This window comes from Lepidochelys kempii, chromosome 3 (genome assembly GCF_965140285.1).
Source record: "Lepidochelys kempii isolate rLepKem1 chromosome 3, rLepKem1.hap1, whole genome shotgun sequence".
NCBI lineage: Eukaryota > Metazoa > Chordata > Testudines > Cheloniidae > Lepidochelys > Lepidochelys kempii.
In genome coordinates this window covers 4,877,764-4,897,244 of record NC_136382.1, presented here as the reverse complement: position 1 = coordinate 4,897,244, position 19,481 = coordinate 4,877,764, and positions in this window count along the sequence as shown.

The window sequence follows — 19,481 nt, the reverse complement described above, 5'->3', positions numbered from 1 at the left end:
CTCAAGCCCCTAGGCAAGGGACACTTTCCCCCTCCTTGTGGGAACTCATAAAACCGCTGTGACTGAGGCGGAATCTCCCAGCCTGAAGCGAGAAGCAGCCCTGAAGTGATTACCCAGCGCTACGAGCGCAGACAAACTTTCACGGTATCGCCAGCCCAAGCATTCCCAAACCATGAGTTGGGCCCCACCAAAATCATGAGAGTGGCTTCAAAATAGTGAGATTTTCCAAAAAAATTCCTCTGGGGAACTCTTCATTTGCCTGCTGGTGTCTAAGCCGCGAGGGTGCATTCAATTCACATCCTCCAGCTTCTCTTTGCAGCCAGGAGGGCTTGAAAATGGTTAACAAATAAACTAAAAAGCAGAGATTCTCATATCATTCACTTGATTCCAGGACTGGAAGCTTTAGGAAAAGCACCCTCTATCATAAGAAAATAAAGAGCCCTAGCTCTTATCTAACATCTTCAATCAGTAGATCTCAAAGCACTTTACAAAGGAGGCGTGGAACATTAGCCCCCTTTTAGAGATGGGAAACTGAGCCACAGAGAAGAGCAGTGACTTGCCCAAGATCACCCAGCAAGACAGTAGCAGAGCCAGGACGAGCACTTAAGGCTTCTGAGTTCCATCTAGTGCTCTATCCACAAGGCCACAGTGCATTTGAAGTAAGGGGTCATAGTCAGTACATTCCTGTGGTGGTTAGTCTGGGCTCTTCCAATCACCACTATTTTCTCCTTCTCATAACACAAGAACTCAGGGTCACCACATGAAATTAAGAGGCAGCAGGTTGAAAACAAACAAAAGGAAGTATTTCTTCACCCAGTGCACAGTCAACCCAAGGAACTCTTTGCCAGAGGCTGTTGGGGCGGCCAAGACGATAACAGGGTTCAAAAAAGAACGAGATAATTTCATGAAAGATAGGTCCTTCAATGGCTATTAGGCAAGATGGGCAGGGTTGCCACACCACGCTCTGAGTGTCCCTTGGTTCTGTTTGCCAGAAGCTGGGAATGGGAGACAGGGGATGGATCACTTGATGATTCCCTGTTCTGTTCATTCCCTCTGAAACACCTGGCATTGGCCACTGTCGGAAGACCGGAGACTGGGCTCCATGGACCTTTGGTCTGACCCAGCGTGGCCGTTCTTCTGTTACAGCTCTTCAGTCTCCCTGATACCTGTGATGTCATAATCCTGCTCAGTTCTCCAGCCTTCCATGGAGTCTGGGTGGAAAGACAGGGGAGATGTCACCTCGTGAGCTGGGTCTGTAAGAGCAACCTGTGTTCAGGCAGAGAGGGGCTCCGGGGAGAGCAGAGTCAGTGCTCTGTTAAAGAGCTGGAGACAAGGACCTGGCCTGAGTGTAACCCACCAAACTTTGATTACACCCGTCCCCATAATGATTCCACGTTAATGCAGGGCTAGTGAGCAGGTTCAGTCTGTTCTGACAGCAGAACTCCCACCTGTGGAGAACAACACAAATATGCAAATTGGGGCAGTTGGGGATGCCAGTCACCTGAGTTGCTCAGATTTGGAGGAAAGACACCACAGTGTAGTAAAGCTGCTCAGACTAAACAAAAAAATCCTTCCCTTTATAAGAAGACAATTTGTGGGTTAACTAAGACGCCTCATAAATCTAAACATGCTCTTATCATTACAGCAATACAGCACCTAGTGTTGTAAAGAAAAATAATATCCAGCAAACAGATTTCTTCACTACTGAAAGGTACACGGGCCACTAAGCCAATGCATTTGAAGCATGCGCTGCTTATTTGGCATTTATGTCCTCACACCCTCCTGAGCTGAGCAAGCAGCAAGGACCCTGTTCTTTGAATGGGCTGGGATCCTTCTCCTGGCAGTTCTCTGCTTGCTGCAGGTAGTCAAAGCAGGCCTGCGAACATCAGTCCTCAGGGCAGGGATCTTCACCGCCCCTCCGGTACGGCTGTCTGCCTCTGGAGGTGGCTGAAGTGGGGGAACAGGTTGGCACCCCCCTTTTTTTCAATTTGGGAGTGGAAGTGGCCCTCCGCCCTTGGAGATGCCCTTCTGAGCATGTGTGACCCAAAGCAGCCCTCTATTCACCCCCTACATGCTGTGGTAAGAATCTTTGTACGAAATATGCCTTGTGAGGTACCATTTGAAAAGGAACAACTCTCTGGTCAATAAGATCATGATGCAACATCACATATAGAGTTATGAGTTCCCCCTCTACGACATTACTTGTGAAAACTCGACAGCCCCTCCTTGGCAAACGCTCTGAAAGATGTCTGTCCTAAGCAAAGGAATGGGGGTTGATACAAGCAGCAAACAGGGTCCTCAAGAAAGCAGGTGAAGGAGATGGTGCAGAACAGGGCAATTTACATTTCAGCAAACACAAGTGGGGGGAGAAAAGAAGAGCACATGTGATGTTGACAGACCCTGGTTATTGGCAGGCAGGATCAAACCTGGGACCTCTGGAGCTTAGTACAGGAGCCGCTACCGCATGAGCTCAGAGCCGACTGGCTGTTAGCTAAGGCTGTAGAGCAGACTCATTTCACTGTCTCTCAATGGTCTCGGTGCCACGCGAGAGGACAGAACACCACACCCAGGAGGTGTGCGGGTTACATACTTCCCCTCGCTGAGGAAGCACGTCCCGAGCTCAGAGACTTCCTGGTTGAAATCCCAGACGAGCCCCCACTTGTACCCTTGACAGACCCCTGTTGGCGGCGAGCGGGATTGAACCTCGGGCCTCTGGAACATACTGCATGAGTCTCTACCGCATGGGCTGAAAGCCAACTGGCTCTGAGCTGAGGCTGTACCGCACACTCATTTCATCTCTCGCTCAGTAAGTGGTCTTGGTTCCACTAGATGGGACAGGACACCTCACCCAGGAGCTGTGTGGGTTACACATGGAGCCTTCACCACCAGACTTCAGGTCGCCTTCCTCACAGCTTGGATAAACTTTGGTTTGAGGGGTGTCCTGTAGAACAGTGGCTCTCAACTTTTTCCGTCTACTGTGCCCCTTTCCGGAGTCTGATTTGTCTTGTGTACCCCCAAGTTTCACCTCACTTCAAAACTACTTGGTTACAAAATCAGACATAAAATACAGATGTGTCACAGCACACTCTTACTGAAAAATTGCTGACTTTCTCCTTGTGTCTGTACGAAATGTTAGTTTGTACTTATTTCGCTCGTGCTTTTTATGTAGCCTGCTGGAAAACAAGGCAAATTTCTGCAGGAGTTGCTGTATTCCCAAGCAGACCTCTGTCCACCCCATACCCTTGTCTAAACCACTGCTTTAGAAGAATCAACTTCCAAGAGTCAATGGACTATAAAAGGAAGCGGCAGACAACCCCACATTCTTTCACCTAAGAAAACAAAAACACCAGCACCATTGGGCCCCTGGAAGAGACCCTGAGCAAGGGGAGAGACAGTCCCCATTTTGCCGCGAGACTGTGGATGAGAGAAACCATCTTGAACGGAGCCTGTGTCTAGCTAGACTAAGTTTTAGACCTTTAAAAGTGCAGCTTGTTTTGTTTTATTTGTAACTCTTTCTATCTGCATTCCTTATACTTGACTTCGACGACTCCCATATAGGTTTTGTTAATAGACTCATTTCAGTTTTACCCTAAACTCAGGGCTGTGTTTCAAGGGAAGGGTCTAGTTACCCCCAGTTAAGTTAATAAGCTATGAAGGGCTTTGGTGTCTTTAAAGGAAGAAACAAACCATATGATTTCTCTGGACTGCCCACGGGTTGAGGAAAATCCAGGACTGGGCGCTTGATTTGGAGCCCTGCAGCACAAAACACCACCTCTTAAGCTAGAGCAGTACCTCCGTCAGCTGGCTCCAGGACAACACCCACACTTGTCTGCTTTGACCATGGTGGAGAAATAATATTTATCGCTATATTAAAAGAGTAATAGGTAAAGCAAAGCATCACTCCCCGAACTCTTGCTTTTAATACACTCCTCTGGAAACGACTAACCCTCTTTTAATTGGATTTGATTTTTGCAGAGACAGAATGATGTACAAACCCGGCTGAAAGGATCCCTTACCATGACTCTGAACAAACTTAGTCCTATGAATTAGGGGGTTTTAACCCCATTTGATGGCTCTTCCCCAACCTCAGATCTCAACTGTAGGTTCATCGCTTATTTCCGCATGTTGCTTTTTATTAAACCCCACACCTGGGGCTGGATATTTAGGTAGCCACATGAAATGGGTTGGAGGGTTTGGGGGAACCAGGGAACCAGGGCCCCACTGTCCCCTCCCAGTTATTTGTGGGCTGAAGCCAGCCCCTGTAATCACGGGTCTCCCATCCCCAGAGCAGGAGCCAGGGAGAGCAGCACCAGGACGATGGTGGGGGAGACATCTTCACAGCCTCCTGGAACCAAAAGAATGGCACCAAATTCTGCTTTCTACCTTTGCACTCTGGAGACTCTTTCCATCTGCTGATTAGCTGTTTGTGGCAACATCCTCTGAACCATCTCCTGCTGCCAGCCTTACTCTCCTGCTTTCCCTGCTCCTCCCTCCTCCCTTCCCTCCTCATAATTCCCCGTCCCTATGCTGCCATGTCCCTTTCTTCCAGGGCTGGATTAACTTTTTGTGGGCCCAGCGCCAATCATATTTGTGGGCCCCCCTGGGGAATGAAGAGGCCAGAGGCAAGAGCACAGCGGGCAGGGTGGATTTGATTTAAATCATGTTTTCAATCACTAGTCAGGCAGACTCGATTTAATCATGGGTTTTGACATAAAAGTGCCTTCTTATTGGTTGTTATAACCTTAATTCCTATTCTTCACAGCTCAGAGATAGATATAGGTTTCATTTTTAGAAGGGACACACGAGACACTTTTAAACCGTGTTTTATTTTGAAAACTTTTCAGATGAGTTTTACAGCTATGTCTCTGCACTGAGCTGAGGATGGGGGTGCAGGGTCTGGAAGGGAGTTAGGGTGCAGGAACAGGCTGGGGGTTGGGGTGCAGGGTCTGGCCAGGAGCTAGAATGAGGGATGGGGTTCAGGGTTGGGGCAGGAGGTTGGCGTGTGGAGCGCTGTCCTGGGGCAGCTCCCATTCGGTGCAAGGGGTGCAGGTGGGTATGTGGGGGGAGGGGGGAGGAGCTCCCGTTTGGTGCTCAGGGTGGGGGTGGAGATGTGGAGGGGGGTGCAGGAGTCAGGACTGCGGGCTGGGTGTGTGTGTGGGGATGCAGGAGACAGGGCTGGGATTCTGGGGGCATGGAGGAGTCATCGCAGAGGGCTGGAGGGTATGAGGGGGGTGCGGGAGACAGAACTGGGGGCTGGGGGTGAGGGAGGGGGGTGCAGGAGTCAGGGAGGAGGGTTGGGCAGGGGGATACTCCCAGACCCTGCCCTGAGTGGCTCACGGCAGGGGGCTGGAAGGGATATGCCCCGATTCCACCCCCTTCCCTAAGCCCCCCGCTTCTCCTCCTTCGCCCCACCTCGCGTGGGCATACAGCTGATCGGTGGCAGGGAGGGCGGGGGTCACAGTGCGCTGGGGGAAGAGACGGGGGGCGAGGGGAACTTGGCTGCCATGGAGCCTGCCCGGCTGTAGCACGACAGAGACCGGGGAGCCGTGGCACCATAAGAGCCCCCTATTCCAACCCCTTCCCCAAATCCCCTGCCCTGCCTCCTCCCCCGCGCCATGCTGGGGGCCGCGTCTCCTCCCACTGCGCATTCGACACACACAGCTCGCGGAGAAGGAGAACAAGGGGGGAGAGAAAAATCAGACAAAGGAGACGTCCTCCCAGCCCAAGGGCTGGGCAGACGAGACAGGCCTCTGCTGGAAACACGGCCTGTTCCAATCCTCACACCTGCGGATCAGCGTCCATCTCAAGCGCTGCCCTCCAGCGCTGCCTTTTCTCTTGCATGATGGGGAAGCTGGTTAATTCGCTCCAGGATGGCCAGAGGCCTCCTGTTATGTCACAGAACAGCAGCTCCGCGGAGGAGGTCACTGTACGTGCTGACACTCAGCTCTCCGGGCCCTTGGTGATCGGGTCTTAGGCATGACGGAGCAGCCCGGGACCCCGCTATGAAAAGAGGCTGCGGGGCAGCGTGGTTGGGGGTCTGGAGCCAGACCCTCCATTGGTATAAAGCAGGAGAACTTCATTGGTGTCACTGGAGCTGGGCTGATTTACACCAGCTGAGGATCTGGCCCATCGTTACCAGGCTGGGCGGTCTCTGGGTCGCTGGTTCTGACCCACGTTCGGCTGGCAGTGAAGAGAGTTTAGGCCCAACTCTTCCAAAGTGGCCCCTGGTTTGCGGGGGGCTCTTCTCTTTTCTATGCCCAGCTGAGATTCCTGCAGGCAGCTTTTCCGAGGTGCTGAGCACCAGGGGCTGCCGTAGGAGCCAAGTGGAGTTGTCAGTTCTGAGTGCCCAGCACTTCTGCAGCTAGCTCCAAGGTGTAGCAGGTTGGACGCCCAGAAACAGGGATGCACACCAAGTGGGGTCCTTGGGGGACATACAGGGCTGAGGGACTATCGGCTTCCTTCTGAGCACCCAGAGTTCGTATTCATTTCTCCTTTGAAGAAGAGGCCAGAGGATGTAGGATGACATATTTCTTTTAGTTCAGGCCATGGGGCTGTTTAGGAGCAGTCAGAGGTGACCAGGGACACTGGGCGCCTGACCTGAGACCCTGATTCTCACCCCCACTCCAAAAATTAGATCCCTTTAAGGAGAGCCAAGCTGGGCCCCCAGAAAATGGAGGCATCTGAAATCACTAGGCCCGGCTGAAGATCTTGGCTCGGAGGATGAGAAGTAACATCTTGTGAAGGCCCCAGAAGTCCTAACATGTAGCACGGTGCAGGCCAAGAACGCGGGCGGGGGGATCTGTTGTGGTGTTTATCGGCCACATTGCAGCCTATGCTCATGCTTCTCTCGGCCACGTGTAACTGGCGCAGATTTGCTTTTGCTGAAGTGTTTCTGCCTAATTCCACTCGTCCAGGTTCCCCCGGTCTGTTTTCCCTCGGAGTGAATAATAAGCCCGCTCCTTTGCTCACCACCCTGCCTTTCCTAGGGCGGCTGAAATAACCTACTTCCCAAACGCTGGCCTTTGGTCCTGACTGCTCCACGCCTGAGCACATCCCCGGCCTCCTACAACCTAGTGCTCAGCATAGGGCAACGCCAGCTGCTTTCAGCTACAGGGTCTCTGTACGATCGGCCCAGAGTGACTTCTCCAGGCCCTGAGCAGAGCCGTTCTGGCTCCTGACAGCTCACATGGGAAGCTCACCTGGCACAGCCGCTACCTACAGGCTAGGAGGATCCCAAGTGCTTTGGGAAACTGAAAAAAAAAATCAGACCTCCCCCATGTATGCGTTGCTGATCTTTGGGAGATGCTTATAAACATAGTGATATCTGGTGGTAACTGGCTGGTGGCCCACTGAACGGCCCTCCTCCTGTGGGAGAGGGCGGGTGCCTGCATATCCCTGTTGGAATTGCTGTTCAGCCTTTCTGCCCCAAATGAGATCAAGAGCCCCCGGTACATCCACATAGCGAGCGAGCCAGTCATTGTCCCGCAGAGCTTGCAGTCTAAGTGTTGGGGAGCGGGGTGTGGGCAGTGTGGCCTAGTGGTCGCAGCAAGCATCAGGAGCAGGGAAATCAAACCCAGAGTCAGAACCAGAGTTAGAGGGCGGCTGCCAGAGCCAAGGATCAAGCCAGAGACAGAACCTCAGGAATTGTAGCCCAGTGTCAGAACCGAAATCAGGGGTCGAATGCCAGGCCAAGGGCCAAGCCGGAGTCCGAGTCCGAGGCAGGGACTGGAGCTGCAGACGAGAATGGGGTTCCCTGGAGTCAGGGAAGGCAGGAGAAGGGCTGGGTCCAAGGCAGCAGCAGCAGCCCTCAGGTGGTCTCCTTAGAAAATATCTGCTGATCCCCCCATCCTGCAGGCGGTTTGGCCAATCAGGTGGCTCAACTGGGGCCCAGCTGGATTCGTTAGGCTGGAGAGTTTAAGCAGGCTGCTGTGGGTCCTTATTCCTGACACTAAACACACAGACTGGGCAACAGGCAGGAAGGCAACCAACCACAGGGAGAAGCAAAGTGACTTGCCCAAGGTCACAGAGCAAGTAGGTGGCAGAGGCAGGAAAAGCCACTCCATCTCCTGCCTCTCCATCCACAAACCAGGCCGCTCTGCAACACACATATGATCAGAGTACCTCGCAACCATTCATTAATCCTCACATCCCCTCAGGTGGAACCCGTAACCCCTCCTGCATGCCGCACCCCATGGCTCCAGCCCGGAGACCCCTCCTGCACCCCAAACCCCTCATCCCCCGGCCTCACCCCAGAGCCTACACCCCTAACAATCACTAGCACCCTGCCCTGAATATGCCCGATCAATAGTCCTTCATTGCCTCCTGTGAGATGTGTGCCCACGCCAAGATGCCAAGCGACAAGCCTCCCAACCCAGCCACCTCAGACCTGTTGCAGCAGATTGGTGAGGCCCAGGAAGAAATGAAGAAGCACCTGGAAAAGGCAAGAGTGAATTATAAGCAGTATGCAGACAAGCATCAACAGCAAGGCCCCACCGATTCAGTGCGACAAAAGCTATGGCTCCCCCAGAGCATCTCTACACGGGCAGACCTGCTCACCAGCTGGACTTTCGGTTCCTTGGCCCTTTTCAGATCCTGCGGCAGGTTAATCCAGTCATTTCTGAGCTCCAACCACCCTGCTCTCTGCAGGTCACCTGGTGCTTCACGTATCACTTTTGAAACCCTACCCAGAAAACCCTTTTCCTGACAGGATCCAGCTACCTCCTCCAGTGGTAGAGGGCCACGAGGAATACGTGGGCCACAAAATCCTGGACTCTAAAGGTGACCGTGGCTGGCTCGGGTGTCTTGTTGACTGGGAAAGGGCCTGAGGAGCACACCTGGAAGCCTGCGGAAAATGTAGATACTCCAACCTTTGTGCAAACGTTCCAAAGAAATCACCCTGAAAAACCTGGTCCCACATCACTCTGAGGGTGCCCCTCAGCAAGGGGCTGATGGCAGAGACTGTAGGTCTTGAACCCTTGTCTGTACAGGCTTAGGCACTTGTGTGGTCTAACCTGCCGTGCAGTGAGCGTCTAACAGCTGCTGGAAGAGAAGCTGAGCTCTGACAGAGACTGTCAGTCCTGTCATCTGATTGACAGGACTCTGGGGATCCTGATTGGCCACAGCTTCTATATAAACCCGGCACAGGAGCAGGAAGTGGGTGCTGAAGGCAGAAAGGGCTACCCCACCTACTCCCAGTCTGAGCCTTGTCACCAAGAGCCCACTGATCAGGCAGGATGAGGGGCGGATGCAGACACAGCCAGGGGACAGTAACCCTTCATCCTTAGCTGAGCGATCTCTGCACAGTCTGCTCCCCAGAGCTGCTGTTCTTGTGAGAGCCGGGCTGCCTCATGAGTGCATCAAGCAGAGTCAAAGAGGGTAAAGTTTACACTGTGTGGGGAGAAGAGGAATCCAATGGATCCTGGTCTTGTTGGCCGCCCCTGTTGCCGGCACCCAGTGCCGAGAGGCTAAACAACAGCTGAGGTTGGTTCGCTACCCGGTGTGCTACACCCAAGAATCACAACGGGGTGGAGAAGCAGAAAAGTTTATTAGCAGCTGCAAAAAGGTACAAGGAGAATAGAATCTCAAATCCTGCACCCAGAGCAGGAAGTTACACAGGCTTTTATACATCCTTTTTCCCAGCATACTTATCCAATAGCAAGCTGCCCTAAGTATCCATATAGCCAGCCAATCCAGTTCCCAGCTACTTCCCTTCTTTCTGTATCATTTGTTAAACCATACATAAAGCTGCTTTATTCACCATTGTTCTTCCATATCTGCCCTGTGTGGCCTTGCTTAGTTTCAGGCAGTCTGACTCTGCAACATATTCTTGCAGATCCTCAGCATAACTGCTGCGAGTGCCTCCAGGTCGGGGGGCCAAGGACACTTGGGCCTAGTACGCAGAGCTGCTGCGAGTGCCTCCAGGCAGGGGGCGGGGGCCAAGGACACCTGGGCCTAGTGTGAGGGGGCTTCATCGACACTCGTGGTCTTCCCTCCCCTCGAGTTACCTAGTGGCCATGCCCCAGTGTCCCCAACACCCCCAAGGAAATCTTTCAGAGCGATTTCTGTGTGAACCTGTGTGGGTAACTCTCTGCCTTGCCCTGTGCCCTGGCTTTGCTTGTTACTTCACATCCACTTAGCCCCTGAGCCAGGCTGCTCCCCACCTGTCTCTTGCTCTGTTTGCCCAGCCCAGCGGCCCTTCCCTCCCTCCGCACCGGCCCTTCCCTGACCCCCTGGTCAGTGCATTAAGTTCACACCAAAGACAATGTATTAAACAGCAACGGTGAGGAGAATAAGGAAAAATGGAAGAGGGTGAAGGGGAACAAGGGACCCGCCCTGTGGGCTCGGGGGCACCACCACCGGCGTCTCTGGGACGTAGGGAAAGTTCACCGGCTCTTCCTCACACCCCCCGCCTCCCTCCCAGGCCCGGGCTGGGCGGCGGTGACACCGCGGGTCGCACCCGGCTCTGGCGCTGGCCACGGGCCCTCAGGCGCGAGCTGGCCGGGCCCCCGACGGCGCGGCTGGTCTGCACGGCCCCAGCTCCCGGCTGCCCCGGCTCCCCCAGCTCTGCCCCACTCTGGCTGCTGCTCTGCCCCCAGCTCGGCCCCGCTCGCCTCCGGCAGCTCCCCTCACACGCAGGACGGGACCCTGGGCTCCCGGCTCCCTCGTTGCCTGGCCTGCCCTGTCATTCGGGCTGATCTGGAGCGTTGGCGTCTCCCCGTTGGCCCTGGGGACTGTCAGTCTCAGGACCCTGATTTCTCTCCCTCCATTCCCCTTTCTTTGGGGACTGGGAGAGGCCAGCCACAAACCCCTCTGAGTGTCAGTGGGGGCCAGCAGCCTCCCCCCCCCCGGCCCCCGGCCTAGAGTGGATCTCCAGAGCAGGCCCCATGGGCTGAACCGGAAATCGGGGTTCAAAACACACACAGGGAGCCCCTGACGCTTGGAGCTCCAAACAGTCCTTAGATTTGGGGGAGGTTCCCCCCTTCCAAGGTCTTCATCCACCCACCCTCCAGTCCCTCTTCCGACTGCACGGGAAGCCCGGGGCTGCCCTGACAAAACCTTCAGCACATCTGCCAGGGACCGGGTTGGAACGGTTCCCACCCCATACAGCTTGATATCAGTCTGTTTGCCCCGGGGGCCTCGGTCTGGGCTCGGTTGTGGTGGTTTTGCTTCACTGTGGAAACCAATGCAGATTGCCCCAGCGCCTCCAGTCTGCAGCTCAGGCTCCCCTGGGACATGGGGTTTGCTGCAGGCGAAGGGGGGATGCCCCTCAATCACACAGGGGCCCAGACTCCCTGACTGGACGCTCAGGCACTACGGCAGTGGGCTCTCTCCAGAGCTAGAGCTGGGCAAATCATGGATATTTCCGGTCAGTGGCACTTATGAGAAATACATTCGTTTGTTTGGGGTCAAACTGAATGTGAAACTTTTCAGTGACTCAAGGACAGGCTGTGGTGGCTTATTCCAGAGCAGAGATTTGAACTGCTGCCTTTTACAGCGAGGGGAAATGCACCCGAACCACTGGACTAAAGACAGAGCAGCTGCAACTACACCAGGGGCACCACCTTTCTCCTTCTCTCCTGGCCCTTTTGGGACTGGCCAAAACTGTGTGTGTTGAATGCGCTATTCATTTCAGGTCACTCAGAACTGCATTTTTCATGTAATAATCCTCCTCATCCAAAGAATGTCACCCAGTTTTACACAGAACACCAAGAGCTAAATTCACAAGTGACTGAGGTGCGGTGACACTGAACGTCACCATGCCGATCTTTTGGATGATTCACAAACCCTGCGTTGGTGCCTGGGCTCCCTGTAGAACAACTGGGGAGAGACAGACACCTGAGAAAGGGAATCACAAAAGCTGGTGATGGAGAGGACTCCAGATGGAAATCCCACCCTCTAGCTGAGGGGAGAAGAATTTGAATGGGGATCTGCCACCTGTCAGGTGAACACACTGGGCTTTGGGACAGCCTGACAGGGGCTCCCTCAATCACTCCTGTTGAAGCTATTCCATCATGGGGGAAATAACTAAAAAAAACCATTGGTGCAGAGAGATTGGACATTGGGTCTTCCACCTCCCCATCCTTCCTTCAACCTCTGTAAGCTCACATAGAGGAGCCTGATTGGGTTCCACAGCCAAGTTAGGGGGCAAACTCCTACCGTCCCTGGTGTGGGGGCTGCAGGATGCAGGCTCACAAACACAGATGCCCTGTGAACTTTTACTACAAAAAATGTTTAGAACTCTGCAGTGGTGAGCAGCAGCTGAGCGGGGGGTTGGGAATCCCAATGGGGTCTGATTCTGGCAGTTGGTGCCTAAACCAACAGTTAGGCACTTAAGCCCTTTGGTGAATCTGGCCCCAAGAAGGAGGCAGAGCTGGGAAGAGATATGAGCTCATCGGAAGAAGAAATCACAACTGGGAGGGGCTCAAGAAGTTTAGGGGCTTACTACCTGGTATCCCCTCGGAGCCATTCCCATCTTTTGGAAAGCAAAGAAGTGCCTCCTAGACTTTAAGGCCAGGAGCGACCATTGTGATCATCTAGTCTGACCTCCTTCACCTTGCAGGCCAAAGAACCTCACCCATCCCCTCCTTTAATAGACCCATAACCTGCCCGGGCCCTTATGGCTTGGGGCAAACCACCAGGACTTGGTTTTGTCATCAGTTGATCTCATCAGGTTCCTTGGGCTAGATACCACAATAATTCCCAGGCTTGAGAAGCTCCTTGTAGAGGTATCAGCTACAACACCTTCCCTGGGCCCTAGTGCCACCCCATCCAGCCTCTCCCCACGCCCACTGATGCTGAGGATGGCTAGCCACTGGGTTGCTTGTACTTGAGGTTTGTATCCCTTTAAGACCGGAGACTCCTGCTGTAATAGGACCTGCCTCCCTCAGAGGGTTAGCAGAACCTTATCTCCAGCCACTTGTCTGCTCTCAGACACCAGGTAGATGGCCCACGTTCTGCTCTCCAAACCTTGGCCTACCTACGTCCCTGTGCTGCAGGTAATTGAGCCCAGGAAGCTCAGCTAATAAGTGGAATGCAGGCACAGTGGACTGGGGTTTAAGTTGCAGGGCACCTCAATTATCCAAGTCTCAGTTCTTGAGATCTCTGTTTTCCACAGCTTGGCCGTGGCCATTCATTATGCTCAACCCCCTTTAATTATTGGTATCTATCTCCCCCGCTCTGACACCCCAGGCCCATGACATCTCAGCTCTTGGAAGGTGTGATGTAGAGAGGGGAAATGGGGGTTGGTCATCATTCCAGGTGGATGGTACTCCCGTCAGGTCTGTGGCAGATCTCTCCTTCTTTCTCTCTTTGGTTCAAGGGCCTCACTTCCTTCCTACCCCAGCCCCTCCCTTAGGTTTTGGGTCTGCCACCTTGGAAATTCCAAACTCTGTCTTTCCATCACCCCAGGAAAGACCTGCCCTTTATCTCCCAGTAAGTTTCTCTTCTGAGCCCTGTGCAATCTAAGTGCCCCATGGAGTCCCCTGCTTTCCACCCTCGAGTATAAACATCTCTGGGGCTTTTCCCCCCACTGCTACCACCCTTCCATGTCTAGCACCAGGTCAGTTTCTGAAAACTTTGAGGCTTTGCTCTTATCCTTCTCCATGGATTGTTGGCTTTTCTTCACACTTGTGCCCAAAACATCTGAAAGGACAAGACTTATGCCATGAATCTGCAAAGGAAGGATTTATTCTCGAACTAAATAAGGTAAAGGGACAAATCCAGTGAGCTATTCACACCCTCAGTCTCATCCAAGCCCCAGGCCTGCCTTTCACCTTGGAATCTGGGGTTAAACGTCATACCCCAAGGAGAGTCTCTTATACATCAGTCTCTATGTCCCAGGACAACATGCAATTGTTCTCAGCCACTTTGGTCCATGATTACCAGGCCCGCTGGATGCGAGGGAGATGGTGGAATTTGTGGGCCCCTTCTGTGAGTGAGAATGCTGGCAGGGTGGGATTCAGTAATATGGAAACTGGAAGTAGTAGAAGGGCTCTACGGTCAAACAAACCCTAACCCCGCCCCTTTGCCCCTGAAACTCCACCCCTTGACCTCTGAAGCCCTGACCACCTGTCACTGGAAGTCCCACCAATGGGGGATATTACTACCGGGGTGAAGGCAGACACATAACCGGATGCAAAATGTATCATGTGACCCCTCTAAGAACTCCTCCGACTGCCCTCAACCAATCAGGATGGGTTTTGCCCCAATACACCCGCTGCGAGAGGAGATTTGACCAATCAGGAGTGTTCCAGGGCAGGGTGACCCATCTAGAAGTGGTTCGTGTGACCCCTCTAAGACCTCTTCCCACCGCCCTCGACCAGTTGCGATAGGTTTCAGCCGCATAGGACAGCCCCAAGAGCAGATGTGACCAATCAGGGGTGTACTGGGGCGGGTGACCCGCACCGAAGAGGGCCATGTTACCCCTCAAAGAGCTCATCCCAGGGCCCTCTGCCAATCAGAGCGCAGCACCATCACCCCATAAGTCACAGTGCAGGGGCAGAAGAGGGCACCCTTTACCAAGAACACGTGCTTTAGAAATCGTGGAAAGATGGACTCCTTCACCACCCCCGTGAGAACTTCGGAGTTTGTTTTAGCCCCGAGGGCCTTTAGACTTGTGTGGAGAAAGCGCTACATCAGCGACAGGTCTGACGAGGGCCCTTTGACTCAGCCGTTGATGGATACGCCAGAACCTGAAACCCAAACTCTTCTGAGGCACACCGAGGATCATGATGGGCTCTCATTGTCAGCCTCCCGAGAGGTGGAAGGCAAACGCAGCTCGGGGGAGTCACCGGAGGACAAGGTGAACGGAAAAGACGTCGCACAGGAAATGAATGGTTAAGAAGTGACGGCTGATGATGGGGTGTAATGGGGTTAGGAACCGGGGGGCTGTGTAAATCTAAAAACAAGCAGTGGGGTGCTTACACTGTTTCTTTTCTGAAAATCTCTCAACAGCTCGACGATGCCTTTCTAGAGGCCTTTGAGAACTTCTACATCGGTTGCCCCGTGGGAGTAAATATATCATGCATCCGCTGGTTTTCCTCATGTCTGAGTCACAGATCTCAAGAGGAAAATCCAGAAAAGGACAAAGTGGAAGAATCACTCCCTTATGGTAGGGGTCATGGCGTCCATTTTTACAGGGGGCTGTAAAAGGTCGTGTTAAACCAGGCGATTAATAACACTTAGTTAAATGTGTCAATATGAATGTGTCCCCCTTCATATTTGTGTGAGTAAAAGACGGTACCAGTAAGCGTCATGTCTACACAGGCAGCTCTGCAAAAGAAAATATATTTGACCCCCGGGAAAGTTGGGAACTTCGGCAGGGTGAACCCTCTTTTTCAAGTGGCCAAAAAGTAGAGGAAAACTTTAAATGAAGACCGGTAACAGCTTGGCTTTCACACCAGGACTCTCACACTTGACACAAACCGGCTCAAATATGTTTTAAAAGAAAGAAGACCATTGTTTCAGATGTGGATGCGAAATGGCAGGCAGATTTGATGGATATGCACCGGTTCTCCAAACGCAACAGCGGTTTTAAGTCCATCTTAACAGTCATAGACATTCTATCCAAATATGCCTGAGCCTTCGGCCTGAAACACAAGACAAGTGGTGAGGTCTCCAAGGCCTTTAAAGCTATTTTCACTAAAGGTCGCGTGCCTCAAAAATTACATTCCGATCGGGGGAAAGAATTTTTAAACAAACCTTTAAGGAGATTGTTAAAGCGGCATGGAGTTCACCATATTGTTACTAATACTGAAGTCAAAGCAGGGGTTCTAGAGCGATTGAAGAAAACTTTAAAAACTGGGATGTGGAGATATTTTTCAAGGGTGAGACAGTTACTGGATCTTTTTCCCTTGAAGAATTACAAAAAGTAAACCCCAAACGAGACAGGATTTCCAGGTTTGAAAAAGTGCGAGCGGCAAAAGGAAAAGGGAGAAAAAAGCAGCTACTGGTGAAATGGTTGGGGTGGCCCGATGAGTTTAACAGCTAGGTGAAAGCTTTTCAGCTCTGTGACACTTAGACCCAAACAGAGAGAGAGAGAGGGAGAGAGAGAGAGAAATGAGGGACGGCGGGTTTTACATTACTTTGCCCAGCAATGCCAGCTCTGCAGCTTTTCCTCAAAACACCAGCTCCAACGTTACAATAGGACTAATTAAGCCCTTGGATCTCCCGGGTGCCTGGGAGGTGGGTGAGTGGAAACACAATAGCCGCACAGCTGGAACACTATCCACGAAGACACCCCTTTCAAAATCACCTTTGGAGATATGAGGTGGAATTTCATCCTACGACGAGGTTATTACTCGACCATACCCGAATTACTGGATCATATGAACAGCACCGTGGCTCGTCATTCCGCACCACCTGAAGTGGTCATGAACTACGACCCTGTGGGTAGAAAAGTGAGTCTTAAATCTGCCAATTTTACGTACATGTTTTCGACCAGCAGGGAGCTAGATAACATTCTGGGTTTGGACCCCAAGCGAAGCGCCCAAAAATTTCCCGTCTCGGCAGACATCACAGGGGGTTTCAACTCCTTGTATCTGTACACAGATATCATACAACACCAGTTTGTGGGGGACTTTTCTGTTGCCCTGTTACGCTGCGTCCCTGTCTGAGGAAGGAACAACGAGTTTGTCACCATCACTTACGATAAACCTCACTACGTCCCTGTCAGTAAAGACCGCATTGACACCATCACCATTGAACTAAAGACAGATCAGAACAGACGCGTCTCATTTTGCTTTGGCAAGGTGATCGTCAAACTGCACCTGTATCCGCGGAGAGAGCGAGGTTTCTGAAAAGCAAAATACTATTTTGGCGATCCTAAAAAATTATGGCGATCCCGCAATCTACAGGAACTCTTACAAAGCCCAGGCTGGATACGCCCTTCCTGGATGTCATGGGGCCCCCTTAATATACGGGGTTGGTGTGGGTGGAATATTTCGTAGCCTCTTTTGAAAAGCTGTACCACTTTTGAGGAGGGGACTAGAGATTATAAAAGTCCACGATAAAATCGCCACTCAAAACATAGCTACAGACGTGGTAGGTCATGTCTCCCACACTGTTCTGGAGAATGTGGGGAATACAGCTTCACAGGAAGGATCGGGGCTGATGTACATTAAAAGGAGGAAGAGCAAGAGAAATGAGTCATACCCGCGATGCTCAGGTCCCCCGAAACCCTTTAAAAGAAGGGCTTTGACCCGCAGGGCCAGCCACAAGTGAAAGTCCAAGAGGAAGCCTGGATGAAAGAGGAGACACTCTCTCCCTGGTGAAAGAGATATATTTGAATCAACATGGGTCTGAAGAGTGGACCACATCCGAACTAGACTTGTTCCAAATAGCCCCTACGCAGACCAGCATTGAGAAAAGCATCTACATCGAGGTGTCGCCTCTGTCGGTCATTATGGAGTCTGCCCCCATTGACTTTTTTGTAGCAGGGAATGGTGTAGATTATATGGATTTAAACAACATGCTGCTGGAGCTGTGTTGCAAGATTGTAAAAGGAGACGAAACTAAACTCGCCGTGGACGCCGAGGTGGGCCTGGTGAATTACCCCGTAGCCTCTATTTTTAGTCAGTGTAATGTCACGCTGGGAGACTGCCTCGTAAGCCAAAGCAACAACTGTTACGCTTACAGGGCCTTTATAGAATCGGTGCTCAATTACAGCGACGACACCCATGCCACGCAATTTTCCACCGGCCTGTTTTACAAAGACACTGCCAGACAACAGGAAGAAACTCGAGATGGATGGAGGGAATCTAGGGTTTGTGAGGCGTGCAAAGCTGACAGCCCAGAGCAGGACAGTAGAGCTGCTGGTCATCTGCACAGCGACCTGTTTTTTCAAGAAAAACTTTTGTTGAACGGAGTGGATGTGAACATTAAACTGACGCGCAGTAAAGATGCTTTCTCTTTAATGGGCAGTGCGGCTGAAGGCTTTAAACTGCGCATTGTATCATTGTATCAGCATCCCTTTTTGAAGAAAGTAAGGGTGTCCCCGAGTGTCGCATTTGCCGAGCGAGTGTAGAGATTTGTAATTTATCCCTGGGGTTTTTGAACAGAACCATGCACTTTGTGTTTAGGTTAATCTTGCGACTCTTTTTCCCCTGACAAAATACACTTTCAACTGAAAATATAATGCTCAGGTTTCTGTGACGCACGTACTTGGTAAAGCCTTCCTCGATTTCAGCGCTTTCACAAGCAGAGTTCATCAGATCGTTCATCAGATAATTGTCTTTACTTTACTGGTAGGAAACAAACGGTCATCGTCAAAAGCATCAGGCAGCCCCTGCACAAAATTGATAAAGGGATATTTACAGAGCAATTCTGTCTACAGAGGTTGCCAACAACTGTAACATCACACGATGTTCTCAGGCATAACAGACAGTGTTTGTCTGGCGTTATCCAACACATTTTTTATAAAGTAACTTTTCCGGCAGTTGCTAGGCCCTGCGAGAATTGCAGAAAAGGGGTGTTTCGAAATAATCCATTTTTAAAAACCGTAGGGCAGGGTTTTAAACCCTCTCCTTGGACCTTCTTGTTGTAAACGACTTTCTGTGTTTGTTTTCTGAAGGGTTTTTGTTGCTATTTGCCACTGATTTTTGTTCCTTACGATAGAGGGGTGCTGCACCTCTGTCTTTTTTGAGGTGTTTTCTCGCAGGCCCGTGCAATAGTCCAGACCTCGATCTTCCATACTGTCAAAGTTGATCTTTTCACAGTTTCCTACGTTCAGGGTAATACCTTTGACTTTCCTAAGGCCTTTCCTCCCGACAGCTTATACCCATATGTTTTTGGGCCTGCCGACACAAACTCGGTGATGTGTGGATCAGGCGGGATCTCGCTTGTGAGGTCCCCTAAATAATCCCCCAGAGGGGGATTCCGGTCACCCTCCCTTTTCACAAATGTCACCAAGTCAGTGTCATGGTACAGACATCGCTCTTGCAACCTGTCTAGGAGGTTGTATAGTTCTAAGCGGGCATAAGCGGTGGTGAAACAGGCTATGAAGACACTGCTATTGCCAGAGACAGAGTGCAGGTCTTTTGCGTACTTCCAAGACACACACGCAGTTTCATCCTCGATAAACTCGCAGGACGAAACCTCGTAATTGGGGGAAAACAGGTTCTGAAAGAGTTTGTCAGGATCTCTCACGATGCTGGTGTTGGGTAGGTTTGTTCTTTGGCCAAACTGACCCCACAGAGATTTGAAAAACAGTTTAGCGATTTGGCATTTAGCGGAGTTTGACCTGATCTCGTGTTGGCGTAAAAGCACGCCTTCTTGCTGGTAGAAATCGTTAATGTACTTATTTTGTTTTTCTTCATCTGTGCACCAGCTGGGATACCCTGAAGCCTCTTCTTTCTGGCAGAGGTGTAATTTTATGTACGCTGAAAAGAGTTCATCAGATTTTCCATTAAAATGCCACATTTCATAGACTTTAGCCACCGCATACCCCTTCGCTATGGCCGTATTCAATTCCACCATGCACCAAG